General features: G+C 38.9%; 1 protein-coding gene across 2 annotated transcripts in view; it reads right to left on the bottom strand.

Annotated features, from left to right (window-relative positions):
• LOC126336770 (NFX1-type zinc finger-containing protein 1-like) overlaps positions 1–17,307 on the bottom strand; it is a 448,808-nt gene that overhangs the window by 290,130 nt on the left and 141,371 nt on the right. The window lies entirely within an intron of this gene.

Genomic DNA, 17,307 nt, shown 5'->3' with positions numbered 1-17,307 from the left:
TACATAGAAGCAGTCAAGATCACTGACTTGCTGGAGAAACTTTGGACTGGTCCTTGATAATGTACTTGAGTAAGGTCTTAGCTAGTGAAGTGAAGTAGTCATTGAATTTTTCCACAGCTGAATTTGAGTCTTCTAGTGTTAATGATACATTCTTTTTCTTTGGAGCTGAACTACAAGTTTCTTTCTTTATAACTTTCCACGTGGATCACATTTTGTAAGATGAGTTTCTTATCAAATTGTCATTCCACATAATTTTTGCCTCTTTGACTAGTCTACCATAGATTCTTTCAAATGATCTGCGAATTCTTGGGTTACTCTATATTTCTTACAACAGTACTGCAGAAATCTGTTTCTCTCACTGGAAATTTTTATGCCTTTAGTTACCCATTGCTTATTATTGTTAGGTTTTACTGTCTTTACTAATTTTGAAAATGCTACATTAAAATAGTGAATAAAGATGCTCTGAAAACTCATGTAGATGCTATCAACATTGTTCTGAGTGGCATGCTTTCCCAGGTTTCCTTCGCCAGTAAGAGATTAAAAATTCTAGTGTTAGTAATTTCTTTCCTGGCGCATTTAAATGAAGTCCATGGACTGTATGGAACCTTCGTTCCAATCTGTTTATATCTACAACATCGATATTCTTAAAGTGAGTGCATATTTCAGTGATACACTCGTTTGCAACATTAATGTCGCAGTTCACACACGACCAGAGTGGTAAATCATGACGATGTGGGATGTTCACAATGAGTACATTTGTGTGGGTTAAATTACTTAAACATTTTCTCATTTCTATAATAACCTTGTCTGTCTCATTTCTATAGACATCGTTTGATCCCCCTATTAACACCGCGAAATCGTCTTTATTCAAACTAGCTACATCAGTTGATGTTGTTAGGTCCATTATTTCACTCAATGGAGCCATTGGCTTTATGAAACCAGGTGCCTTGAAACTACATGTTCTCATCAATATTGCAGAAATTTCACGGCCATGACTATCACCTAACACACAGATTGTTTTGTGTTTCACACTTTTTGTAACCACAGGATTTAAGGTTCTTCTTCTCACCTGACTAGTATTGTTTTTTTGCCGCATGTATTCTAAATGTTCTTCAGTTTGCAGTTTCACTGGAGATGCATTTTTTAACGTAGTTTCCTTTGTTGCACTGAAGTCTGTGGTAGTGTAGGCGTGCACACTTATTTTCGGAGTTTTTAGAATATCTCCTGATGCAGTATTTTCCCTGTTGACCTACTTACAATGAGCAACGGTTTGCCTACTTCGTTTTCCAACTTTTGAACCCTTTCCGACATGTTGACTGAATCCACGGCAGAAAGCACTTCAAAAGATTTTTTTTTTTTTTTTTTTTTGGCACTAAATTTTCACTGTGTTTCAGATCTTTTACCCTCTGAGTACAACTTTCTTCAGTCATTATCTTCCATTTTCTCGAGACCAAGTCTTCTTTCTTCATTAGAGTCTCACATTTTTCAGATTGTATTTTACTTATTTCCACCATTTGAGTGTCGATCGTAAACTGTAGACTGGATATCCGTTCATTCAGTATTTCATTCTTACAACATGCACATGTTTTGCTTTTACTACTGAAATTTATGTTTTTTCGTGGAGAGACTTGGCCACCATCTTGCCACAGGGGATCATAATAAGGGGTTCTCCACTTTGAATGTTGTCTTATTCCTGTTGTATCATTTGGTAATGTGACACTCTGTTTCCTTTTTTTATGGTTATACTCCATCCAAGCCAAAAGAAACGGCCTTAACACCAAACTATCTTAGTTCCTAACAAGATTCATAATCTACTTAATCAAAGTCCTTGGCGTGATCAAGGAAAATGTGAACAAGGTTATTTTTCTTATTTGGTCTCATGTAACTGACTATTAAGGGCGATAGAATGCTTTCACAGTAGAGAAGTCCTCAAGGAAGCTTATCTGAACAGATGTTAAATGGTGGCTGAATTATGGACACTTTATTATTAACTTGTAAGCAACCTTTTCAGTATTTTTGGGAACAGAGGATACACAATGAACTGCAAAGACTTTTCAGAAGCCTACAACACAGAAGGCACAGCCACAAAAGACACACAGTCCAGTCCCTAACAAAAAGAAAGCGAGCTGAATAAAATTAATTTCATAATTTCAATCACAGATTCAAGTTACTTGCAAAATTTCAAGTTCACTGATTGTAATCACAGAGCTGACTGCCAATTAATTAAGAAGTCATTATACTACATCAATCATTTTATGTAATAGGAGTTAATTTTCTCACGCCAATGGACACCACCAATAGCTTGCCTACATGCAACAGCATCAAATTGCGAAGCGAATTAATTTTCACAATCATCATTTAATTAACTTAGAAAGTACATAATATGGTGATGATCAGTTAAGTTCAGTACCATTAACTCTGAATTTAAGCTGGAGACATGCCGGTGTAGGGGGGCACAAACTCCTCCCACATTCTGAGAATTGGCACCAAGACAGATCTCCCAACTATACACCCAACACATTGTGCCACCATATGGTCTGATGCAGCAACAACAGTTCCACTTCCACCCCATCATGTTGTCTTCAGAAACCTCTTTTTATCCTCAGATGCATACTATGATGTGGTGCCTGAGTTTACAAAAGTGGAGAGACAACACACTCAGAGCCTTTTCAATTGCAGATCTTGGATATGACACCACTAGTGTGCAAGTTGGTGCCACTTTGATACACAAGCATTGTCTCCCATTACCTTGGAAATAGCCTTGTATTAAGGCAGTCCAGTTTGATTTGCATGTTTTGCAATAATACACTTGCAACAACTATATTGGTTGTTACAGTTCAATCATGCCGATTGCTCTGCAAGCATCCCCAATCATGATTCCACCAATATCAATGCCATAGGCTTCACCTTTCTGTCATTGTCTCTGTGATAATATTTCAGAATACATGGTTAACAGTCCCACCTTTTCTTAATGCATCTTGATTTAACTGTTCTCACTCTCTCTCTCGCCTTTTCTTAATGCATCTTGATTTAACTGTTCTCACTCTCTCTAGTGACTGGACACATTCTTGTTTAGTTTCTATTGTGTCTTGGGGCACTTAAAGTTAATTACTTGTCCTACAGATGGCAGCAGCTAGCCAAGTTAATTAGAATTGTGGGTGGACTCAATAAAACATTGTCACAGGACTGCCTTACATTTGTGTCTTATTCTGTAATATGCCTGAAGTTCATTTTAATCACTGACTATTACTGATCTCTAGGTTTCCCCCATTCCCTTTGTTTTAATTTACATCATCAATTAGGCAAAAAAGCACTTACAATAAGTGAAGAAGATTAATTTCTCCTTATTCTGGTGACAGAAGATTACTAGGTGAGTGCAACTTTCCGGCTAATATGGTCACTACATACATATTGACAGACAAGGTACAATTCATAACCCAGAACCTACAATTTAATTACCTATACTTTTATAATTGGGTGTTACTAATGCATATTTCAGTTTTTCAAGAAATGCACCTTGACTCATGGGCTGGTTACAAAGGTAACTAATGAGACACTGTCAGGTAACAAAAGATTTTAGTACTTTAGCTGAAATACTGTTGTTTTCAGAATAGTTACCACTTTCAAGTTCCCTAATTTTTTTCATGATCTCTCTAGCACAGTTATAAGCAGCATTTCTGGGTCCATTACCCCTAAATGTAATCAGATATTTGTTAGTAAGACTCCCCTTCTCTTTCCCCTCCTGCTACTAACTAAACATTAAAATGAATAAGTATTTTCTTTGGAAACAGTTGTCTATCCACATTGAGGGCAGACACTTCTTACAAAACATGCTTTCTCTGCACCGCTCCTTCTGTAGTGACACTTGCATCATCCACACCCTGCACACTCACCTACAATCGACCAAATTAAAACTGCTGCATTATAATTATTGTTTTGGTTTCACTTGACTGTTGGACTCCTTACTTCTGTACCGCCAGTGCTTTGTATCTGACCATTCCCACTACTACTAATAATAATAATAATAATAATAATCTGTGCAGGCTCTTCCGCAATGTAGTAGTCATTACATAGTTACTGCTGTGTTGTCCCGGACATTCTTTGTAGAATTTTAGGGACAAAGAAGCAGATGGAGGACACAGGCGAATGGGTTACCATAAGGCAGTGTGCTTGCACCATTGTTATTCAACATCTACAATAACAATCAACCACTGTCTGACGGAACCCAGAGATTTTTTTGTGTGCTGATGTTTGTGTAATAACTGCTCAGGCTGACTGTTTTACAAAGATGAAACAAATGTTGTCTAAATCCCTGGAAGAATTAACCATCTACTATAATGAAAATAAACTAAAGCTGAATCCTGCCAAAACTTAGACCTGTGTATTCAACCTCAGGAACAAGCAAGCAGCTACAACTCTTCAAATCATCTGGGAGTAAACTGGTCTTTAATTCTCTCCAGCTCCAAAATAGCTGGGAGTGATTCTAGGCCATACGCTTACATGTACGAAACACTGCCTAAACATGAAACAGGCAGCATATGGCAGAAACAAGATAGTGCAGAAACTGACTGGTACCACTTGGGGAGCTCACCCATGCATCATGAGAACTAGCGCGCTAGCACTGTGTCAGTCCAGTGCTGAATATGCATTTTCGGCATGGTACAAGTCCTGCCAGAAACATAGATGTGGGGCTTAATGAGACTTTTTGGATTGTCATGGGTTGTTTAAGATCTCCACACATAGATAAACTCCACTGTCTTGCTGGCATAGCCCCTCCTGAAATGTAGAAGCAAGGTAGCTGCTAGATGGGAGGCAAGCAAGATCACAACGACAGAAGCCCAAACTTTATAAGGCCATCAGGCAGAAGATCCTCTGCTGAAACCATGAAAGAGATTCTTGACAACTACTTCAGCTCTCATAGGAACACCACAAAAAGCAAGGATCGCAAAAAGGTGGGGTAAATGACAACATTTGGAGAAGTGGGCGGTTCTGAATGAAGAACTCCCTCCTGGTCACTCAGGGAAGTGGACAACAAGGAAGCCTCTCAACAAATTATACTCTAATACCACAAGATATAAGACCAAAATACACAAGTGGGGCCTTCCTGTGGAGTCAGTTTTTTGTAAGTGTGGTGCTGTGCAAACTAACAACCATCTCCTACAACATTTTCATCTCCAGCCACATGCACCATGAGAGACCTGATGAGGGTGACACAGAATGCACTCGACATGGCCAATTTCTGGTCAACCATTGTATAAACTGATATCAATGATCAATTTCCTTTTGTTGATAACATACTTCGTACTTCTGGCATGATAATAAATAAATAAAATAATGAAGCAATTTCTGGACCACAGTAGGAACTCCCCCTCCAATTTAGAGAAGGCATCTTATAAGATATATAAGTATATGTGATGCATATGTCTCAATTTTACTGTCACAGATGAATGGGGTTTCAGCTCGGTGCCTAATGGTAAAGTGCCAGACTAAAAATACCAAGGTTTTGTGTTTAATCCCTGGTCAATTCTAGGATTTTAATGTATCACTCAATACTTCATTCAATTTTTGTAATGTTTACTGATGTGAAAAATGCCAATCTGCACTGTGATTTAGAATCCATGTTAATCTGTACGTCCTCCTATAACTGGCCAGTTAAGTCAGTTCAGGGATAGGAGGAAGGCAATGGTGTACCTCCTCGAACAGGAACATACTTGTTAAAGCACTGTGGTGTTCTATACAATCTTCAGACTGATGGCAGCTTTGCTTGTTTTAGAAGCTTGGCCTGAAATATAAATTGCATGTCTAATAGATGGACTATGCCAGGAAGCTGATGTTTATATATTCGTTTCACAAGCTGTTGTCACTATCACACTGTATTGCACATTAATAATAAAACTCGAACCGCCACCATCACCTCCACTTACTGAGGCACAGATGCAGTAAGCAGTATGGTGGTATGGAGTAGGTGTGCAGCACAGAGGGTGAACATGGTAGGTTGGGGATGAGGCAAGATGCTGTCTATTGATGTTTGCAGGGATATGGCAGGCATAGAATGGTGGGCAGCTCATGTACCCTTGGCGGACTGTGCTTGGGGGAGAAAAAGAGGAGAGGAGAGGATAAAAGCAGAGAAGAGGAAAGGACTATACAGGTGCACTGGAGGAATCAGGCATGTCTGAGGCTGGAATGGGAGTAGGGAAGGCAACAGATGCATATGTATACAGACTAGTGGAGGTTGGAGCAGCCGAGTGTTACAGGAATGAACGATATGTTCTAGGAAGAATTCCCTCAAGGGCAATTCAGAAATGTTGGTGCTGGTGGGAAAAATCTAGATGGCACAGTCTGTGAAGCAGTCACTGAAGTCAGGCACACCATGTTGTGTAGCATGCTCAGCAACTGCATGGTCCAGCAGTCTCTTGGTCACAGTTGGGTGGTGGCCACTCACTTAGACAGACAGTTTGTAAGTGGTCATGCCCACTTAGAATGGTGCGCAGTGTTAGTAATTTTGACACCTCACGATCCATACAGACTTTCTGCCTACTTATCATGCACCCTGCGATGCTCTAACTCTGAGTCACCCTGTAGCAATAGCCTTGCTGGCTTACAACACATAGTAAAGTGCCTGCGCAGACAACAGTAGTTTCACTCTGTGTCCCACACACTTCCACCAATATGTTTATTCCTGGACCTTCCTTCACTTATGCTTATTTCCTGGTCTTGGCTGCATCACACATCTACATTGGACCATCAATCCCCCCCCCCCCCCCCCCCCCCCCCTACATTCACGCAACAGTTGACCTCTCTCCTAATACTTTAGCAACAGACAGCAAAAGGTCCGTATTTACAGTGCTGAGAATGACTGTCATGTGGGGTCTGAGTGGGGTACAGTCATATGGGGGGTGCCCCAGAGATCTGTGTTGGGGTTACTCCTGTTCCTTATTTATATAAATGACATGCCCTCTAGTTTTATGTGTAACTCTAAAGTATTTCTGTTTGCTGATGACACTAGCTTGGTATAAAGGATGCTGGGTGCAATATTGGCTCTGTTTCAAAGAGTGAAGTTCATGACATAACTTGTTGGCTTGTAGAAAATAAACTAATGCTAAATCACAGTAAGACTCAGTTTTTACAGTTTCTAACACACAATTCAACAAAAATCAACATTCTAATTTCACAGAATAGGCTTATGATTAGTGAAACTGAACAGTTCAAATTTCTAGGTGTTCAGATAGATAGTAAACAGTCATGGAAAGCCCACGTTCAGGATCTTGTTCAAAGACTTAGTGCTGCCATTATTACTATTTGAACAATATCTGAAGTAAGTGATTGTTCAACACAAAAATTAGTCTACTTTGCTTATTTTCATTTGCTTATGTTGTATGGTATTGTATTTTGGGGTAACTCTTCCAATTCTAAAAGGATATTTTTGGTTCAGAAATGGGTGGTTCGGGCAACAAGTGGTGTAAGTTCATGAACCTCTTGTCGACCCCTGTTCACTAGTCTGGGTATTTTGACATTGGCCTCTCAGTGTATACATATATATTCCTTACTGTCATTTTGTGTTAACAATGTTAGCTTATTCCCAAGAATAAGCAGTTTCCACTCAGTTAATACTCTGCAGAAATCAAAACTGCATTTGGATCGGACTTCCTTCACTCTTGTGCAGAAAGGTGTGCAATATAATGCTGCTTCCATTACCAATAGGCTTCCACTTGAATTCAAAATCTTAGCAGTAATCCATGCACTTTCAAATCGAAACTGAAGAGTTTCCTCATGGGTCTCTCCTCCATTTCAGTAGAGGAGTACCTTGAAAAATTAAGCTGATTCTTGTTGCATTGTTGATTGCGTTTACTTAAACTTATGGATTGACTTTTTGCAGGTTCATAAAGATTTTATTTTTATCTGTTATTACTCTTATGTTGTAATGTCATGTACTGATAAGTTCCATGACCTTGGAGATTTGCTCCTCAATTTGGTCATATGGAACTTGATGTGTAAATAAATAAATTAAGTGAAGTAAGTCCTCCAAAATAACAGCAAGATCTGTATTTCCCTGTCTCAGTTTCTCTTTCCAGAATTTTTTGAATGACTACTAAACTGAAATTGCACAAGAAGAGAACTCTTCTTCAATAAAGTGCCTTTCCTCCACTTCCACACACTGTTAATTCATGTTTTCTTACCAGCCCCTTCCATCCAACTATTGCCACATAACATGAACAACTCCTCGTGGTATTTCAGAGTGCTTGAAAATGATCACTGGATTAAGTTAAATACCATCAGAAAAACATGAAAGCACAACAGTGTAGTGCGTTATTTCAAGTCCACTTGTTTTTATAGCTACAGTTTTAGCACTTTTTATGGCAACAGTTCTGTTAATCAGCACATCAAATCTTCAGCATTCTTCCGTATAACCACATTTCAAAAGCTTCTATTCCGTTCTTGTTTAAAAAGTTTATCATCCATTTTTCACATCCACATATGGCTACACTCCAAACAAATACCTTCAGAACGAACTTCCTGACTCTTAAATCTATACTCGATGTTAACAAATTTATCTTCTTCAGAAACGCTTTTCTTCCCATTGCCAGCCTACATTTTATATCCTCCCTACTTTGTCCATCATCTGTTACTTTGCTTCCCAAATAGAAAAAGATATTTACTACTGTAAGTGGCCATCCAATACATGTACATGTATTGATTTTAAATGTTGTCTTTTCAGGAATTTGATATTTTGTTATGCAGTCAAGCAGATAACATTTTTGGACACTAATAAGAGGTTTTTGCTATTCCTTGAAATTATTTTTCATAGTTGCAAAAAATAGGATCAATATTCACAAGTATTGGGTACTTCATTGTTCTTAGCAATAAAATATCTCAATTTTTTCATATAAAAATGTAGATGATAAACCAAATTGTATACAGTTTTATACTTGTATAATCAATAATTACAGAATGTATATAAATAATCGTAAAAGCACTATATAAGTAAAAATATCATAAAAGAATTATATGCTGCACCAACAGCACGCCAAACAGACTTCACAACCCATGGCTTGGTGGGCCAGACAGCTACCTGTCACGTTTTGATGTCAAGGTTGGAATATGCTGAAGTGTCACAGTGCCACAGAATTACCTCAGGCTGGCAACATACCCCCTCTGTCCCTACATGATCAAAGGAGGGGCCCAGTCACAACAAAGCTGGAAAACTTTACCACAAATACTCACATCACAGTACTAGCAGTACACTGGCTTCAACTGCTGCCACACCAAGGCATACACCACATCAGCTGATGGCCCAACATGGGCCATCCAGCCTCATCTGCATCTAGCACCTTGTCTGTGGGTCAATGCTATACCTCAAGCTGCTAGAGCTTGAAATTGTACTATCCAACTGGGGGTATCTCTGGAGTGACTACAACTGGCCTCCGGGCATCTCTAGAGGATCTTGGGTTCAGGGCCAGTGGGCCACAAGCCCAAGCTTCTGCAGAGGTGGTCAACCATGACCTCTCTGTCCTCTTCATTACCTTGTTGTGGTTGTGGTGCGTGTGCATTCTTTATTTCACCACAAGTCTTGTATCACAGAGCTTCATGGAGCTATTTCTTTGTGTGTGTGTGTGTGTGTGTGTGTGTGTGTGTGTGTGTGTGTGTGTGTGTCAACAAGTGCCAGTGGACAAAGCACTGCCCATGCTGTCCACACAGTGTGTCTACCTATTACTGTACTGTACTGCCAGTGAACTGGACACAGAGTTGTGTGTTTTTAGTGGTTTTACGCTCATTGTTGTACTGTCCTACATAAGGGCCACATGTCCTATGTAAGTTATGTATTTGTTTTCATTAATAAACAGTCATTTATAGTTGCATCTTTATTTGTTTAGGGCTGAATTTAACTAAACTGTAGATGTGACAACATTGGCAACAATTTGTTTCAAAATCTAGGTTTCTGTGTTCTTCTTCTGCCAACAAGTGGCAACATCGTTTACTGTGATTGTGAGCTCTTTTTTAACATGTTCCATACTGGAATTTTCTCTGACAAGCTGTTTGCGTACAGGGGCAGCAGATTCAACTACTTCTGCAGAGCGACACAACTGATGCAGGTACTAACTATGGCAGCTGTGCAGCATCAAGCTACTTCTGTACCCAAGTCTGGATAATTTGTTGGACATCAAGAGGACTGGGCTGAATACCATGGGCAACTCAAGGTGCACTTCTCTGCTTACAACATAAAATACGCAGCACAAAGCTCTCTCTCTCTCTCTCTCTCTCTCTCTCTCTCTCTCTCTCTCTCTCTCTCTCTCTCTAATTCTGATACCGAAGTTTGTCGTTTCTGTCTTAAATTATTCCCGGATTCTTGCCCAGAGGATGTTATTTATGAGTCAGCAATGGAATGATTAAACACACACTTTGAATCTCAAGTGTATGTCACAGCTGCCGATTGAAGGTTCATTCGGTTAAAGTAGAAAGTTGACCAATCAAACAAACAAATTACAGGGTCTTACCAGACATTGCAAACCCAAGTGTTCTTGTGGACTTTTATACAGAAGTGCTACACTTCATGATGCTATTACCCAAAATGCTTGTGATGCCACATTTGCACAGCAATTTTGAAGTTACCTAATCCTAATATGGGAACTGTATGTCCATTATAGATTCACAGTGTAATGGAACTGACAAATAGACATCATTTTATTTTATTATACACTAAAGTTGTGTTAAAAAAGCTTTTGCTTAAGATAATACTAACGGCCCGTCCACACACAACGATCTGTCTGCGCACATCACATCTGCGCAGACAGATCACATCACATCTGCGCAGACAGATCGTTGCGTGTGGACAGAAGATTTGCACCAACCTGAGGTGTGTGCAAACCTGGAAGTTGGAGTTGGAGGTTTGAGCGAAACCTCTCAAATCTGTGGGTTCAAACCACATCTGCGCAGACAAGTTGGAGCGTGTGGACAGGAGATCGCCGCAAATCTGGCACGAAACAGCTGTTTGCTCAGTCTACTGTTTGTATTTGTGCCACAGGGCATTAAAATGGCTGATACTCGTCAGTGTTCTTGAGAGTTTGTATGTGAATTCATTGAAATATATAGAAACCACCCATGTTTGTGGAAGATTAAAAGTAAAGAATATAGTCACCGAGACAAAAACACAGCAACCTACAATGCTCTAATTGAAAAATTGCAGGCAGTTGACACCTCGGCAAACAGAGAAACGGTAATAAAAAAATAATTTCGTTGCAAACTGGCAAAATTATTTGCTGATGGATGTCGAAACTTTTATATGTCTTAAAGCTTGTAACCCCTAATATTATGAGAAAAAATACTTGTATGAGAAGGACAATTTCTCCTCATGAACGGCTGGCGGTAACATTAAGATTCCTAGCAACAGGAAGGAGCTACAAGGATTTGGAATTTTCATCTGCAATATCGAAACAAGCATTGCGTGAAATAATACCCAAAACATGTGAAGCTATTTAAGCGCTTTCCTGAAGGATGAGTTCATGAAGGCAAGTCAAGTAAATTAAGTCTGTCAGCGAACTATTCACCGAAAAGTGTTATCCAAACTTCAGAAATCTAGAAGATCTGGTATAGGAGTATACCAGCCAACGTTATGGTATTTCGATCTGCTTGGCTTTCTTAGTGATTAAGAAATGCCAAGACCGAGCAGGAGTACAATTGAAGATGAAATTGTAGTGTCAATGTGTGAGGAAATGGAACACGAGGTAATGTAAAACAAAACAGGTTCGCCCTGCAACTCTCACAGTAAATTTACGTGAGAAAACTGCTTTTGCTTTAGCAGCCACTGTCTACACCATTTTTACCGCTTTCTCTGTTTCCTGCGGTTGGTCTGAATGTTTTTTGCAAAACAAGTTATGAACACAGACCACAACAGAACTTCCTCCATTTCTATATTTCAAAATAACTTAATTAAATTTTGACGTTTACGGGGAGCGTAGTCGCTTGCCACTGATATTTCTTTTCTACACCGATAGATGGTGGGCGAGGAGTAGATTGGGATTTGTGTCGTGTGAAAACACAAAATTTGCAGCGATCTTTTGCATGTACAGACATCTGCGCTGATGTCTGCGCAGACAGATCATTGCATGTGGACTGGGCTCAGTTAGGTGTTGCGATCAATAATCGATATTGGAATTGTATGTTCCAAGGAAGGGCAAACCTACGTTTCTAGCATTTGTAGACATAGAGAAAGCTTTTGACAATGTTGACTGGAATACTCTCTTTCAAATTCTGAAGATGGCAGGGGTAAAATACAGGGAGCGAAAGGCTATTTACATTTTGTACAGGAACCAGATGGCAGTCATAAGAGTCGAGGGGCATGAAAGGGAAGCAGTGGTTGGGAAGGGAGTGAGACAGGGTTGTAGCCTCTCCCCTATGTTATTCAATCTGTATATTGAGCAAGCAGTGAAGGAAACAAAATAAAAATTCGGAGTAGGTATTAAAATCCATGGAGAAGAAATAAAAACTTTGAGGTTCGCCGATGACATCGTAATTCTGTGAGAGACAGCAAAGGACTTGGAAGAGCAGTTGAACGGAATAGATAGTGTCTTGAAAGGAGGATATAAGATGAACATCAACAAAAGCAAAACAAGGATAATGGAATGTAGTCGAATTAAGCCAGCTGATGCTGAGGGAATTAGATTAGGAAATGAGACACTTAAAGTAGTAAAGGAGTTTTGCTATTTGGGGAGCAAAATAACTGATGATGCTTGAAGCAGAGAGGGTATAAAATGCAGACTGGCAATGGCAAGGAAACCGTTTCTGAAGAAGAGAAATTTGTTAGCATCGAGTATAGATTTAAGTGTCAGGAAGTCATTTCTGAAAGTGTTTGTATGGAGTGTAGCCATGTATGGAAGTGAAACATGGACGATAACTAGTTTGGACAAGAAGAGAATAGAAGTTTTTGAAATGTGGTGCTACAGAAGAATGCTGAAGATTAGATGGGTAGATCACATAACTAATGAGGAAGTATTGAATAGGATTGGGGAGAAGAGAAGTTTGTGGCACAACTTGACCAGAAGAAGGGATCGGTTGGTAGGACTTGTTCTGAGGCATCAAGTGATCACCAATTTAGTATTGGAGGGCAGCATGGAGGGTAAAAATCGTAGAGGGAGACCAAGAGATGAATACACTAAGCAGATTCAGAGGATGTAGGTTGCAGTAGGTACTGGGAGATGAAGAAGCTTGCATGTGATAGAGTATCATGGAGAGCTGCATAAAACCAGTCTCAGGACTGAAGACCACAACAACAACAACATGTTCTTTGTAGCTTATGACCATGATCTTTGGTCTACAATGGGTTTTCGGCACTTGAGTGTTGGCTGCGGTTGAGTGTAGTTGTGTGTCTAGTTTTGACAATAAAAGTGTGTTTTTGATACAAAGAAACCGTGGAATACTGCGTCATGATTTCGATAGTCCAGTAATAATTAAAAAACCCGCATCTTTTCTTGGACCCAGAGCAGCAAAGGAATCATCGCCTAGACAACAAGAAGCCACATGGATAACGCAGACTCAGCAGCATCAACAAAGGAGACATCGTGGCCAGCTCTACTAAAGTACTATACAGCCATTAGCCACACCGTAACAGAGTCCTTATGGAGATAACTTTTCCTGAACAGTAGAGCAGGTTCGTGACAACTGGGGGCTCTTTGCCAGGATTAAGACATTTATATGTACTGGATTGACGAAATCTGTTTTGCAGTCTAATGACCACATGGTACAAAGAAGTGTTATACATGGAAGTCAAGGGAGACAAGACGAAACGAAACAGTAAAGTGGACTGACCACACGAGTGGGGACCCAGACTTAAAAGATAAGTACATTTGTGTAGTGCTGTTTATTCCTTTTATTGTTTTGTGTGTGAAATTTCACGGAAATGACCATTGTGAAAGAGGAAAGTGGTGCTGAATGCGAGCAGGAATGTGAAAATTTGTTAGTCTTTGGGGATGTAGACATGCCGATAAAAACGGTAGATGAGTCAGTCAAAGAAGCGGATCAGAGTCTTAATTCATCAGAACATGAGACGTCAGACATTAAATCACTGTTGCAAATGATGGAACAATCGTTAGCTTTAAATCAGACTTTTGCAGCCCGCTTACAAGCTAATGAAGAACAATTGCAAAGCATGAATCGGACGGTCACGGACAGTTTTCGGGTTATAAATCAGAAAGTGTCACGTCTAGAAGGAGCTATGAACAAAAATTTGATAATGTCTTACTTTGGGGTAATAAACTTCGCAAGGATATATCAAAGATAGACAAGAAACTTAGCAAAGTAGAAACAAAGATTTTGGCGGTAGAATCTAAAGTGGGAGATGTAAAATCTAGTCTCAGTAACAAAATTCAGTCGGTAAAAAATGAACTGGTCACAGACAGAGAGAAAAATGCAAAGTGTTTTGTTAATGTTAATAGTCAAATAGATACAGTTTGTGTAAATGTAAAAGCTATGGCAGTAGATCTTGAAAGTAGAGTAGATTCGAAACTGAATGTTGTGAATGATAAAGTGGAAACAGTCAGTAACACAGTAAAACTCCACGAAATTGAAACTAAGACAGACGTTAATGAATTAAAAAGTACAGTATCAGAGTTAAACCAGAAGTTTGAAATATTTAGCAATGATGTAGCTAACAAAAATTTAATGAACACATGTACCTTATTATCCAATATTCCAGTTAAATACTTTTCTAATGAGTGTAGTTTGCATCCTGTTGACTTGCTGCAGAGTTGTAGAGACAATTTTTTGCTCAATATGAGTGAAAGTTTCAAAATTAAGTTTGTAAAAAAATTTTTGGAGGGGGAATCTTTGTCATGGGCCAATCAAATTTTTTCTATGGACATGTCTTATGCAGAATTTGAAATTGAGTTCTTAAAACGGTTCTGGTCTGAAACTGAACAAGCCAGGATAAAGAGCGAGTTCCTGAATGGGCCAAATTTTAGAGAAACACAGGGGACTATGAAACAGTTTTGTAAGAATCAACTGAAGAAACTTGTACATTTGAGTAAACCCTTTGATGAGCTCACACAGATATATGCTTTAAAGAGAAGGTTGCCAACAGATGTGCAATGGGACCTAGTGTATGGACCAGATGACAACATTGAACAATTTCTAAACTATGTGGGCAAACGTGACAGGATTATAGACAAAGTGGGGAAACCAAAAAAACTATTTCAATCACACACAAAGAGGTGGGGATCATAGTTGGGGAAACACTAATTTTAACAGGAGAGAAAACAGTAAGCGCAACAACCATAGTTTTCATCATAGGGAACAAAATCGTCACAATATTAATAATAATTTCCATTCAAGGGAAAACTATAATTTCCATTCAAGAGGACAATCTGGGAACAATTGGAACAGAAGTAATTACAGGGAGTCTGAAAACAGGAATTGGCGTGAACATAGGGACACCGGGAGTCAAAATGCTATGGGAAGTCATGAAGTAAAAAACTAGCATGCGCTCCATTGTCGGTCCACAAGGTAGGGGCGAAAAGCATAGATAATAGAGATACGTCTCAAGTAATGAGTAGTTATTTTATGAATGTGTACTACCCTCTGAACACAGTACCTGTTAAGAATGAACACATTGGTTTGTAATAAAGACCCAGAGAAAATAATTGACTTAGTTGAATTTTATGAATGGGCAGAAGCTTGTAGTTTGTCAGAGGACCAGCAGATAAATGATTTAGGAATTGATGCACTGATGAGGGAACCAAGTGAGCAAATTGTTGACACTGATTTAATAAGCAAAGAATTAAAAACACTTGGGTGTGAAAGCAACGTTTTAAGTTTTCGGGAGAGAGGTTGATGATTGTAGTATTTGGGAAAATGAGAATTTAATGATACATGATGATGGTGAAAAATATTTTGTTTGCTTGAAAGAGGAAATGGAGGCATTAGGTGTTGTGGGAGAAATTGATATGCATGTTGAAGATGTACCCAAGGATGTTATTAACAGTTTAAGTGGTGTTAATGCCAGTGTCACAACCAATAGGCTCTGTAATCCAACATCTTATGAAGGAACCTGGGCAGTTGATAAAGATTCCCTGAACAGTAAAACTGACTGTGCAAGTTGGCTACCATTTGCAATGAACAAAGGTGACTTATTTCTTTATAATATGTGGCTAAATAGTGATGCAATTAAAAATGATAGCAATTTTAGAAAAATGATTTTTAATATGTCTCAAATTTTAATTCCTGGTTGGTGGAAAAACACTAAACACATTATTGTTGAACAATTGAAGGATAAATACCTTAGTGGTGAACAATGTTATATGGGTGAAAATATTTGGATTAATGAAATTATCAATGAAAATGACAGTGCTAATAATGTCTGTGTTAATGTAATGATCGTAGATAATAAAAGTGACAGTAATATAGGTACTTGTAAGTCAGAAAGTCATTGTTTCAGTGAAATTCAAAATGATTTATTGTATGAATACGTTCAGCCTGAAAAAGGTGATGACATAGGTAGTCCGTTCATTAGAGCAAAAGTTGGTACCTGGGAAGGCAAGTGCCTTATAGACACAGGGGAGTCAGGTGTCAGGAATATCTGAAATTCTAAGCAAGAAGCTGAAGTGCGAGAAAGATTACATTGAAATGCCAGTCATTGGGGTGAAAATAAGAGGGGCTACAGGAAAACATAGTAAAACTGTGAAAAGGCAAACTTTGTTATCTTTTAAAATTGAGGGAGTCACATTTACACATTGATGTCTAATTATACCAGGCCTCAGTGAGGACTGTATTCTCGGGATGTCATGGATTCGGAGTGTAGATGCAAGATTTGACTGGGGAGGACAAAAACTTATCATAACAACACCAAATGGGGGTGTATCTCCACCAAGTTTGTCAGATCAAGTACAGTTTTGTGTAATGATAAATTTAACACTATAAATCTTGTAAAAGATATGTTGACAAACACATAACAGAGCTAGATTTAAGTGAAGTAGATTTCAACACACTGGTAAACACAATGATTTCCAAAGCTAGCGGTCTAAACAATGAAAAAACAGGAACTAGAGTCTATGTTATGGGAATACAGTGATGTCTTTAGCAACATTCCAGGGAAAGTTAGGGGTTACGAATGTACTTTGCAAGTAAGACCACATGACCCATTTTTCATAAAACCATATGGTGTGCCGATAGCAAAACATACAGCAGTTGAGAAAGAATTACATAAGATGGGAGTGTATGGCGTTATTGAAAGGAGTATCAGTGCTTATAATAACCCGCTGGTAGTTGTGTCAAAGAGGGATGGAGGAGTGAGAATAGTTCTTGACTCCAGGCCTTTAAACA

Source organism: Schistocerca gregaria, chromosome 2, assembly GCF_023897955.1.
Source record: "Schistocerca gregaria isolate iqSchGreg1 chromosome 2, iqSchGreg1.2, whole genome shotgun sequence".
Taxonomy (NCBI): Eukaryota; Metazoa; Arthropoda; class Insecta; order Orthoptera; family Acrididae; genus Schistocerca; species Schistocerca gregaria.
This window is presented reverse-complemented; position numbering and strand designations above follow the sequence as displayed.